A 13,274-nucleotide genomic window follows, 5' to 3' on the forward strand; every position below is an offset into this window, starting at 1 on the left:
GAAGTACAGCCAGAATGCCCCTTGGAAGCCAGGATGGCCAGACTTTGTCTCTCATGCTTCGGATAAATTATCAGGAGGGACCAGTCCCTGGAGAAGGATATTGTATTTGGTAAGGTAGAGGGTTGGATAAAAAGAAGATGCCCAACGTGGCACAGTGACACAAAATGCTCAGGCATAGCAAGGATGTTGAATCCTTTTTTTAAAATTCGGATTGAAGTTTGGGGAGTTCCCTTGTCAGTATATTGTTGCAACATTGTTTGATGACTTTTACATTTTGCTGATTTTTGTATTTTCAACGTTCCTTTGGAATGGGCACAAATATGAATAGATGTTTTCCAAATAAAGACGTATTCAAAATTCCTTAGCATACATGGGTTAGCACCTCGAGTGTTGCATCACTTTGTTGAAAGATTTCTGTTTGTATTCCATCAACTCTTGGAGTGTTGTTTTTCACCAATTGGAAGGTTGGCCCAGGACTGGGCAGTGTTTCATTCTGTTGTGCATAGGGTCACTATGAGTCGGTACTGTCTTGATGGCATCTAACAGTAACATGCCAGCGGTATTTTAAATTCTAGCAGGGTATGGAATTTTTCAGTGTGTATGTCATTTGGGATTTATGTTTCGTATATGCCCATTTCACATGGCACATATTGTTTTCCATTTCTATTTCCATTCAAAATATTTGGTAGATGTTTTTTATATACGTGCAGAAAAATTTATACAGATATACAGTGGAGTGATGTATAAAATGATACCCATGTCTTAGAGATAGGTCACTACCCTTCATGACTGAATTTTTAATCACAATCTTCACTTTGTCCTTTTTGTGTAATCAATCCCAACATTTATGATGCTCATTTTTTTGCTGTAGGCTTCAAAATATAAGAATTATGGAAAGAATTGGGTTCTCATGTTTTTTTCTCTCACCGGAGCTCTTTTAAACTTTTACTGACTTTTTCTGTTCCTATGAGAGAGTCCAAGAGGATTATTGTTGTTTTTATGTGTCATTGAGTCAGTTCCAACTCATAGTAACTCTGTATAGGGTGTCCAAGGAGTGGCTCATGAGTTTAAACTGATAACCTTGCAGCTCAAACTGACCTTGTGGTCTAGTGCTTATAATGGAACAACTGAATTTTTGAAAAATAGGTGAGTGATAGTCATATTTCTCCAAAAGAGCATTCCTTTTCCAGAGTGTGACCTGCCACCTGCTGATCCAGAATTCAAAAGCATATGACCAGCTCAGGGCCTTGGATTTCCAGTATGATTATATTAGCCTTGGTTCTCATATGTGTGTAAGGAGAAAAATTGAAAAAACTGCCTTTCTGCAATGTTTCCCAGTTGTTAGTACCTCATTCTGGCTCCTCCCAATTGAGTTTTCCATTGGATCTTATGGAAGGAGGTGAAATTGTTCGTGAGGAAGTGATCATCTGAATTAGAGCATTTCTTAGCTTTCTGCTATGCTTTCTAATTGTTCTAGACTACAAGGAGAGAAGAATAAAACAATTGGTCACGGTTACAATGTGGAGATCGTCAGTATATCTCTGAGGTGGGATAAAATCATTGAGAAGTGACTATAATTCGTGGAGGAACAAGGCAGATGCATATGTCCCAGAGACACGGCTGTATAAAGTGCTTTACTGCAGTCTTAGTTCTTGTAAGCACTGGAGCACGTGATATAATGCTGATCCAGAATGTGTGGACTATTTTAGGACTCACTGAACATTAAAGGTGTGGGTTTTAGCCTGGAAGAGTGGACTTTGTTAGATCTTGCTCAGAGGAAACTCCATAGAGATGGATACCTTCAGTAACTTGAACTCGGTAGGTAAAAATTGAATCTTTTTTTTTTTTTCTTTAGTATAGGGATATATTTTATTCATTGATTTTGCTCCAATATTTAGGTTGAAAATGGGAATAAATTATTAAATAAAGTAGGCATAGTCCCTTGGTCTCTGGCTTTCATGTATCTTGGCTTCTTCATGAATACATAAAACTCTATGTATTTAAGTGAATTGTCATTTATCTTCTGTTTAAAAGTCGTGAGGCTGTTTAAATATTGTAAGTGTAAGCACTGGCTTTAGTGGTCACTTTGGGGGTGGCTGAGAGATTTATGTTTTGGCACTTATACAGAGCTGCTAATCTCACAATCAGCAGTTTGAAACTACCAGCTGTTCCACAGGAGAAAGATAAGGCTTTCTAATCCCATAAAGATTTACAGCCTCGGAAACCCTATACAGGGTCTCTGTGAGTCGGAACCGACTCCATGGCGCATAACAACAACATTATAAGGTTAACATGATTATTTTGCTTCAAATAAACTCACACCTGTCCATCTTCAGAGACCCCCGAAGAGCCTGAAGTATTGACTCTGCTTCAGAAAAATAGTCACTGCTCATCAATCCATCTTCACGATACTCATTTCTCCAAGAACATCATGTCAGCTCTGCTCCTATGTTTTCCCAGAGAAGCACTGACTGTAGAGATGGGACTGATGCAGGGCCACTGTTCTGGGGAACACCAAGAGAGCAAGAATGTCTGATGGAGCCCCTGCATGAAGGGCATTACATTTGAATCAGTCAACTAGAAAAAGTCCTTGGATAGAGGACACAAGATCACAGACAACTGAGGCTATTCTATTGAATTTAGCAACTCTCACACCTTTGGCCATGGAGACCTTGTTCTTTTCCATTGTTACCTGTGTATTGTGTCCAGTTTTTTTCTACTCAGCACTCCTTATTGCACTTAAATATTTATGTTGCCATCACTGTGAATCCTCATGGTATACTTCCTAGTAAAGTGCTTTCTAATCATTGCCAAAGTGGTGAAATGTGATTTGGTCTTTTCTTGTTCACAGGAGCCTTTCCCCTCTAATATCTCCTTTCTGTTTCATATTATGAACTTCTACTTGAATTACTGGTTCAGTCTCTAAAAACCTTAATGCTGCACAACAGTTAACCACTGAGCCAACAATGGAGCAATTTATGAAGAACAATATTTGGGCATTCCTGTTTGGAGAAATGTTGGTATCACATGGCAATAAATGTCAGTGTAAACACCAGAGCAGACATTTCAGGTGAGGGTCTTTCATTCCAGAGAAAACATTGCTTTAGGAGACAGTACTACGTTATCATGACATTATATTTTTATATATACAGACATATATGTCAAAGCCATGGAGTCCTGGTGTGGCGCTGCAGAATAATACACTGGACTGCAAGGTTGGTTTGAACCACAAGATTGGTGGTTCAAACTCACCAGCCACTCCTTGGAAACCCTATACAGGGTCACTAAGAGTCAGAACGGACAATGCACTGGACCTCAAGCTTGGTTTGATCTGCAAGGCTGGTGGTTCAAACTCACCAGCTGCTCCTTGGAAACCCTATACAGGGTCACTATGAGCTGGAACAGACTCCATGGCACTTAACAACAGCAACAACATGTCAAAGCAAAGCCATGCTATTGGGTCATTTCTGACTAACAGCAACTCTAAGGTTTCCTAAGCTATAAATTTAACACTCGTCTTTCAGTGTATCATACTGTGGTGATTTTTGTGTTCCTTTGATGCTAGAAGCTATGCCACCAGAATTTTAAATTCTAGCAGGATCAACCATAGTGAACAGGTTTCAGTAGAACTTTCACACTGAGCAGACTAAGAAGAAGAGGAGGCAGACTGCTTCTGAATGGTTTGCCACTGAAAACCTTATGAATAGCAATGGAACATTGACTCCTATAGTCTCAGAAGACTGTTGGAAGGCGCTGAAAATACAACTGGGGAAGAGCTGTCTCCTCAAAGTAGGTGGTGCTGGTGATCATGTGCCATACAGTCAGTTCCTACTCATAGTGACACTGTACAGTATTTCAAAGATTGCAAATCGTTACAGGAGCAGAAAGGCTGAGATTTCTCCCATGGAACTGCTGGTAAATTTGAATTGCTGACCTTGTGGTTAACATCCCAGCTCGTAACCCACTATACTACTAGAGCTCTAGAGTTGACCTTAGTGGCCTGAATGGAGTAAAGCTTTTGGGACCTTCAATTGTTGATGAGGTGCAACTCAATATGAGAAAAAACAGTTCCAATACCATATGAAGGCCATGTCTGACCTCCTCTAACTTCACAAAGGAGAGGGAAAAATTAAACTCAAAATCAGCCCAAGGCTCTTTTTTTGGATAGTAACCATAACTTCCACAATTCCATTGCAAAGGCCACACAGAACTCCTAACAAACTCACAACTATGGGGTTCATTAGGGAAGTAAACTTTCTTTTCAATTCCAGATCAGAAGCAGCTCAGGATGTGGCAGTTTTCCCGTTAAGGTCACCTTTTCTCTGCAGTACTGCGCGTACTCCTTGCTCTTGTAGTTGGCTTCTCAGCCATGTGGCCCCTTCTCCTCTGCCTTGTTAAGGCAAGTGTCACAAAGCTCTTTTAGCCAGTCTGAGTGCCCAAAGGTAAACCAGACTCCTGCCCATTACTCAGAGCAGCTCCCACCCTTGTCCACCCCCAGTGCAGACCCTGTTCCCTGGAATTTGGAGCCACGTGATTGGGAGCCATGCCAGTGTGAGGTGGGGATGACTGTGCCACTCTGGTGTGCCGCTTTGATGCCTGCATTCAGGTGGGCTTGAGTCCAGACCTACAAAACCCACAGAGCCACCAGGCCAGCATTTAACCAGTCTCCTTGTCTCCTGCTGCCCTGTGGTCCTAACAGACACTGAAGCCAGCTTCATCAAGGGCCCCCACACAATACTTCCGGTTTTAGTGCCCTGAGCATAAATAACACTGAGGCCAATAAGAACTCCATCTGGGAGCTGGCCACATCTGTGGTCACCAGGGAATGTGGGGAAAAGAAGAATTCATACCTTTCCTGTCACCCATGCAAATCTACTCTGCCAGTCTCTCTCCACTGCCAAAACTGCTCACAAGATGGTGGAACCACATCTGGCCAGCTGTTCACCAGTCAGTCTTCCCTTTCTTGGCATTTCTGCTCAGACTCTTTTCCCAGCAAGAAAGATGGTTTCATCCAACTTTCTAAACTTTCTTCTGAAGTTCAGGGTGCCAGAACTTGCATCTATGTCTGTCTTCTTTTGTTTCTCATATCTTTGTTGTAGAGGGTCCATGTAGTGCATCTGCTTAGTCCACCATCTTGCCAGAAGTCTCCTGTTGTATCTGTTTTTGAGTTATCTTTAGCAAACTTTTACTTACATGAGATATTAATGGTATTGTCCAATGCTTTCTGCATTCTGGATCTCCTCCACTCAGTTGGCCAGGTAGCTGTCTTCCAAATTTCCTGGGTTAGGTGAGTGAGTACCTCCAGTGCTACGTCAGTTTTTTCAAAGATTTCAGTATGTATTTCATCATTTCCTGGAGCCTACCTCTTTACTAATGCCTTCAATGTACCTTGGATTTTTTTCTTAAACACCATTGACTTTTGATCAATGAACTCCTTTGCATTAAGCAGTTCTTTTTGGTACAATGACTGGGTATTCCTTCAGTCTTCTTTTGTTGCTTTCTGTATCATTCAATATTTTGCTCATAGAATCCTTCAATATTATAAGTCAAGCTTTGAATTTTTCCATCGGATCTTTCAGCTTAAGAAAAGCTGAGTGTGTTCTTCCCTTTTGGTTTTCAAACTCCAGGTCTTTGCACGTTTCACTGTAATATTTGACTTTGGGTCTTGTATCCTGTCAGTTTGCTGAATCTTTCAATGAGTCCCAATCATTTTCTTACCAGGTCTTTTGGATTTTCTGTTTATAGGATGTGATCTGCAGATAGAGAGAGTTTTACTTCTTTACCAATCTGGATTCCTTTAATTTACCTTTCTTGCCTTATAGCTCTGGCTAAGACCTCCAACATAGTATTGAATAGGCGTGATGATAAAGGGCATCCTTGTCTGGTTCCTGTTCATAAAGGGAATGCTTTCAGTTGCTCCTCATTGAGAGTAATGTTAACTATTGAATTTTCTTTTATGGTCAGAACATTTCCAGATAAACAGAAATTAAAGGAATTTGTAAAAACCAGAGCAACTTTACAAAAAATTCTAAAGGGAAACCTTTGGACTGAGAACAAACAACAGTAGACAAAAACCAGAGATTGACTTACATAGTGACACCACTCAAAATTCAAAGTAGAAAATCTGAACAAACATATAACAAAATAAGAAACTGATCAGGTCATTAAAAAAACTCTCAACAACAACAAAAATCCAAGCCCAGATGACTTCATTGGTGAATTTGACCTAACATTCAGAGAATAGGTGACACCAATTTTACTCAAACTATTCTAGAACAAAGAAAAGGATGGAAAACCCCTGAAAGCATTTTATGAAGTGAGAATAAACCTCATTCTCACTTATCTGGAAATGTTCTGATTTCCCATTCATTTTTAAGGGAAAATTTTGCTGGGCATATAATTCTTGGTTGACAATTTTTTTCTTTCAGAGTTTTGTATATGCCTCTCCATTGCCTTCTTACTTGCATGGTTTCTGCAGAGAAATCAGAGCTTAATCTTATTGGGTCTCCTTTGTAGGTACCTTTTTGTTTTTCCCAAACTGCCTTCAGGATGCTTTCCTTGTCTTTGATTTTGAAAAGTTTGATTATGATATATCTTGAAGATTTTCTTTGGGAGGTCTATCATGTTTGGGGTTCGTCCAGTTTTCTGCTTGGTTATTTTCTTAGTTTTCATGATGTTAAGGAAATTTTCTTCCAACACCTTTTCAACTATCTTTTCTGTGCTTTTCTTTGTCTCTTCCTTTTTTTGGAATTCTGATTACCTGCAAGTTATTCCTCTTCATGTTGCCCCACATGTATCTTAGACTTTCTTCAGAATTTTTCATCTTTTTTCTGGTCATTCTTCTAGCTTACTAGTATTGAGAGATTTATCTTCAAGTTCACTAATTTGGTCTCCCACTGATTCAGATTTACTCTTTTGTGTTTCCGTGTATTGTCCATTTCTGAAATCTTAGTATTAATCTTCTGCATTTTTATTTACAGGTTTTTGTGTTTTTTTTCCCAATCCTTTATCTATTGTTCCTATAGTTCTTTCCCGAATTCCCCTTTTCTTCCTCAAATTTTCTGTTAGCATTTGTGGGTACTAAAATGTCATTTTCTTGAATTCTTTTATAGGTTGCGCCTAACCTTTTTCCCTTCAAATATTTTGTTTGGGTCACTTGTTTGACCCACTCTGACTTAATTCTTCATGTGAGCCAAAATTTTCTGCTGCTTTCTAGGCACTGTGGACTTGTATTTGTATTAAGTTGATAATTGTATGTTGTTCTATTCTTAAGCACTCATCAACTGACTCCTGGTAGGTGTGGTCAGGAAATGACCTTATGCATTGCTCTCTGTTCACTTTTCAGTGCAGTTCAGTTTCAGATGGATTGGGCTAATGTTGTTTCTTGTCATTGATCTGGTGTATAGCAGCTGGTATTGGTTCCTTTCCATTGGGTGGTGTTGTAAGAAGGTACAATTGTGGCTGGGCTGTATGGATGGGGTTGCTATCTCTTGTTGGTTGAGGTAAGAAAAGACAACACACACATGAGAGAAAAGGAAAACAAACACAAACCAGCAAACTACAGTGAAACAGAAGATAACAAAGGGAAATCAAAAGCAGGATACAGATAGTAAGGAGTGCAAAAATCAAAGTGAGAAAAGAAGGAGGGGAAAATAAAAATCATAAAAGAAAATAAAAAGAAAGTAAAAGACCTAAACACAGTTACAGAGAGGAATGCAGAAAAGGGAAAGAGAGCAGAGAGAAATAAACTAAACCAATAAATAAATAAATAAAAAGAGGGATAGTAAATAAATAAGAAAAAAGAATGAGACAGCAACAATTGGGGAAGAAAATCAGAAAAATAGTTTAAAAAATGAAATGGGAGATAGAAAGCAAAAGAGGCAAAGGTGAGGGGTGTAGAATAAACTAACCAAAACAATAAAAGGGAAAACAAACAGGACAGGTGCCAGACCCAGAGAGAAGACAATTCTAAGTTCTCCTTCCAGCTAAGAACTTCATGGTAACACTCAACCCTAGATGGAGTTCCTGTAGGTCTATGTATTGTTTCTTCTGGTGACACAAACTGGAAGTAGTTCATGCAGATCTGATAGCAGCTGGGGAGATCAGGGCATTTCTGTCCCAGTAGAGGGTGAAAAGTTCCTCTAGCCCAGGGCTGATCAGAACCAGCTCTGCAGGTCTGGAATAAACCACACCTGATTCTAGGTGCCAGGGTTGGTGCTACCTCCCCACTCTCTTTGATGTGACTCCAGCAATCCAGAGAACAGGAGCTTCTCTGGGAGTGTATGTGGATACAGGCTGGCCACACCTCTGGTCACGAGGGTAATGCAGGGGATAAGAAAAGAGTGGGAAAATTGCCCCTTTATGTCCACCCACCAATAAGTGGTCTGTCTCTACACCACCTACTGCCATCTTTGCCACATTGTGACTGACCTTTTTTTTTTCTTCTCTCTCTCTCTCTCACAAGGTCTGTTTAGCTGCTTCTCCTAGTGAGGGTTATGAAAGTGTTAGCCAGAGCTGACTCTGCAGGTTTGGAGCAGGCCCATTTGAATGGGGTCAATGCAGAGAGCTCCCTCTCTTGTTCTCCACAATGCTTAACTCTGTGCAGCTCAATCTGCTGAGAAAGCAGGAGTTTCCCTGGGGTATATACAGGTAGGGTCCAGCCTTGCCTCTGGTCACGAGGTGAGTCTTGGGAATAAGAAAAAAATTAGCATCTTTGTTGACCCACAGATATGTTTCTGCAATGCTGATATGCTTTCTTGTCTCTGAAGCCATTCACAAAAGCTCAAGATGGCTGTACCTATCTGGTCACTAGCGCAGATCACCTGACTCCCTTTTATGCCTGTCTGCTCAATAAGTAGTCAGTCTACTTCTCTTTCCCTTCATATGAGGATCAGCACTCCAGAACTATCATCTGCATCAGTTTCATTTGCCTTTTTATATCTTTGCTGTAGAGGATCCATACAGCCTTTATTCCTAGACCACCATCTTACTGACCCAATGGAATGTGGAAATCATCAGACAACATCTTTGATATCACATGTGAGTAAAGTTTTACTAAAGGAAATACAGAAATGGCTGCCAACATACATTGACAGAGAACTTCCAGAGGTTCAAGCCTGATTCAGAAGAGGAAGTGGAACAAGAATATCATTGCTGACATCAGATTGATCTTGGCTGAATGCAGAAAATCCCAGAAAGATGTTTACCTGTGTTTTATTGACTGTGCAAAGGCTTTTGATTGTATGGGTCATGACAAGCTATGGACAATATTGCAAAGTATGAGTATTCTGGTACACTTAATTGTGCTCATGAGGAACCTGTACATAGGCCAAGAGGAAGTTGTTCTAACAGAACACGGAAATACTGAGTGGTTTAAAATTAAGAAAGGTGTGCAACAGGGTTTTATTCTTTTACCATACTTACTCAACCTGTATGCTGAGCACATAATCCAAGAAGCTGGGTTATATGAAGAAAAATGTGGCATCAGGATTGGAGGAAGACTCATTAACAATCTGTGATATGCAGATAAGACAACCTTGCTTGCTGAAAGTGAAGAGGATTTAAAACACTAATGAAGATCAAAGAGTATAGCCTTCGGTATGAATTGCATCTCAATATAAAGAAAACAAAAATTCTCACCACTGAACCAATAAACAACATTCTTATCAATGGAGAAAAGATTGAAGTTGTCAAAGACTTCATTTTACTTGGAACAGCCATCAACACTTACGGCAGCAGCAGTCAAGAAATCAAACAATGTATTGCATTGGGCAAATTTGCTGCACAAGACCTTTTTAAAGTGTTGAAGAGCAAAGATGACAGCTTGAGGACTAAGGTGTGCCTGATCCAAGCCATGGTATTTTCAATAACCTCATGTGCATGTGAAAGTTGGACAGTGAATAAGGAAGATCATAGAAGAAAAAATTATGTTTTTGAGTTATGGTTTTGGAGGAGAATACTGAAAGTGCCATTGACTGGCAAAAGATCCAACAGATCTGTGTTGGAAGAAGCGTAGTCGGAATGCTCCTTGGAGGCTAGGATGGCCAAACTTCATCTCTCATACTTCGGACATATTGTCAGGAGGGACTAGTCGCTGGAGAGAGATATCATGTTTGGTAAGGTGGAGGGTGAGAGAAAAAGAGGAAGACCCCCAGCAAGATGGATTGGCAAAGTGCAGCATCAATGGGCTCAAGCGTGGCAACAGTTGTGAAGTTAGCCCAGGATTAGGCAGTGTTTCATTCTGTTGTGCATAGGGTTATTATGAGTTGATACTGACTCGATGGCATCTAACAACAACATTTTGGAATTCTGTATTTTTAGCCAAGATCCATCTGATGTCAGCAATGGTATCACTAGTTCCATGTGCTCTTCTGAATCCAGCTTGACTTTCTGGCAGTTCCCTATTGGTGTACTTTTCCATCCTTTTTTAAATTATCTTCAGCAAAATTTTACTTGCATGGATATTAATAATATTGTCCAATGATTTCCATTTTCTGTTGTGTTGCCTCTCTTTTGAATGGGCACAAATGAGGATCACTTCCAATCAGTTTGCCAGGTAGCTGTCTTCCCAATTTCTTTGCATAGATGAGTGAGCATGTCCAATGCTTCATCTGTTTTTCTGAAAGATTTCAATTTGTATTCTGTCATTTCCTGGGACTTTGTTTCTTGCCAAAGACTTTGGTGCTTCTTGGACTTCTTCCTTCAGTACCATCGGTTCTTGATTATACACTACCTTTTGCAATGGTTGAACATCAGCCATTTCTTTTAATTATAACAATTCTTTGTATACATTCCATCTTCTGTTTTTCTTTTTTCTATATATTTTTTGAAAGGACAGAGTGAAGAGACAGTTTTAAAAAGCATTATCACAGTAGAAAACGCAAAGGCTTCGGTTAAAGAATGTTAATGGAAAATGCCAAAGGCACTGGGTGTAAAACCAATTTTATATTCCACTGCCCCTCAAGACCATGCCATTCCCCTAAGGTGGGAAGCTACTTGGTCATGCTGATGTTGGGGGTGTCATAATGCTCCTTGATTGTGTCCAGGTGTCTCTTGAAGTCCTCTACTCTATGCTTGTGGGTTTTGAATGCTTTCTTTAGGATCCTTTCCATTTGCCACTTCTGCATCTTCTCCAAGGTTACTTGGGCTGAGGTCCTCTTGTCCAGGCCACACTGCTTCTCCTCCTCATTCTTTTTGTTCATTTCTATTGTTTCCAGAATTTCCACCTTGTCTTTGTCCTTCTTTATCTTCTTCTGCTTGGTCACACCAAACTTCGTAACACTGTTCAGTTTAGGGGAACCCTCTGGAACTGCTCATAGTTTGCCATGGTATCTGCCAGCAATCTGTAGGTAACAGCCCCTTCTATCTTCTCTGATGCTTTCTACAGCATTCAAGATATTTACAATGGATTCCTTCAATATTGCAAGTCAAGACTTGAATATTTTCTTCAGTTACTTCAGATTAAGGACTTTCATCTGTGTGTGTTTCATTTGATTGCTCATATCTTTGCTGTAGAGGGTTGTGTCATCTTTCCAGAAGTCCCTTCCATCTTTTTTTTTGAAAGTTTAGTTTTCTGTCATTAGTGTTCAGTGCGTCATATCTATACTTGAGATAGTCTCTAAATTCAGGTGGGATATTCTCAAGATCCACCACTGGTCTGTCAGTTTCTTGTACTCTTGTGTTTCCTATGTTGCTGTAACATTAGACACTATGCCACTAGTATTTCAAAGAATTTGGGGTCACCCATGGATGAAAGATTTCAGAAGGGTTTCCAGAAAAAGGCAGACTAGAAAGAAAGAAGAGGCTGATTACTTTTGAAAGACTAGCCACTAAAAATCTGATGAGTAGCAGTAGAACAGTGTAGGATATAGTTCTGGAAGCTAAGGCCCTAGGTTGAAAGGCACTCAGAATACAACTGGAGAAGTGGTACCTTCTCAAAGGAGAGTCACCCTTATTGAAGTAGGTGGAGGGGAGCTTTAGGGATTTTTGTTTGTTGATAGGGAACAATTCAAAATGAGAAGAAAACTCTGCAATCAACCATTAACAATCTTAACATGGAATGTATGAGTGTGAATTTAGGAAAATTGGAAGTCATCAAAAATGAAATGAAACTCATAAAGACTGTTATTCTAGGCATTAGTGAGCTGATATGGACAGATATTGACCATATTGAATCAGATAACTAACTATATGGTTTACTATGCTGGTAATGACAAATTGAAAAAAAAATTAAAGCATTTCAAAATCAGTCTTGATGCATACTGCTGCGTGTGATAGGATAATATCCATACACCTACAAAGAGGACTAGGTAATATAATTATTGTTCAAATAACCACCAACCATTAAAACTGTTGGTGAATAAACTGAAAAATTCTATCTTCTTCAGTCTAAAATTCATCAAACATGCAATCATTGAAAATTCTTAGTGAATGGGATAGTAAATTTGAAAAAAAAAAAAAGAGAGAAAAGATTAGTAGTTGAAAAATATAGTCTCAGTGATTGAAATGAAGCTGGAAATCTCAAGAGAGAATTTTATAAGATTAATGACTTGTTTATTGCAAATACCTTTTTTCAACAACAGAAATCATGACTATACACATAGACCTCGCAAGATGGAATACACAGGAATCAAACTGATTACATCTGTGGGAAGAGACAATGAAGAAGCTCAATATCATCAACCAAAACAAGGCCAGGAGCTGACTGGGGTGCAGACCATCAATTGCTCACATTCGAGTTTGTGTTGAAGTTGAAAAAAATTAAAACAAGTCCAGGAGAGCCAAAGTACAACCTTAAGTATATCCCAGTTGAATCTAGAGACCTCAAGAACAGATTTGATGCATTGAACATTAATGACTAAATATCAGATGAGCTGTGGAATGAAATCAAGAACATCATACATGAAGAAAATGAAAGATTATTCAAGAAAAAAAGAAAAGACCAAATCGGGTATCATAAGAGATTCTGAAGCTTGCTGTTGAATATAGAGTAGCAAAAGCTATTGGAAGAAATTATGAAGGACAGGCCTGAACAAAAAGTTTCAAAAGGCAACTTGAGAAGACAAAGTGAAGAATTATAATGAAATGTACAAAATCCTGGTGTTAGAAACCAAAAAGGAAGAACTGAAAATTTGAAGACGGTTACCTCTGGTAGCGTAGTAGTTATGAATTGGGCTGTGAACCTCAAGATCAGCAGTTTGAAACTACCAGCGGTTCCCCGGGAGAAAGAAGAGGCGTTCTGCTCCCATAAAGATTTACAGCCTCGGAAACCCTGT

General features: G+C 39.4%; 1 pseudogene; it reads right to left on the reverse strand.

Annotated features, from left to right (window-relative positions):
* Positions 1-10,991: 10,991 nt before the first annotated feature.
* On the reverse strand, positions 10,992-11,326 carry LOC102833571 (annotated as a pseudogene).
* Positions 11,327-13,274: the final 1,948 nt, after the last annotated feature.

This window comes from Chrysochloris asiatica, unplaced genomic scaffold (genome assembly GCF_000296735.1).
Source record: "Chrysochloris asiatica unplaced genomic scaffold, ChrAsi1.0 scaffold00013, whole genome shotgun sequence".
In the NCBI taxonomy this organism is placed as follows: Eukaryota; Metazoa; Chordata; class Mammalia; order Afrosoricida; family Chrysochloridae; genus Chrysochloris; species Chrysochloris asiatica.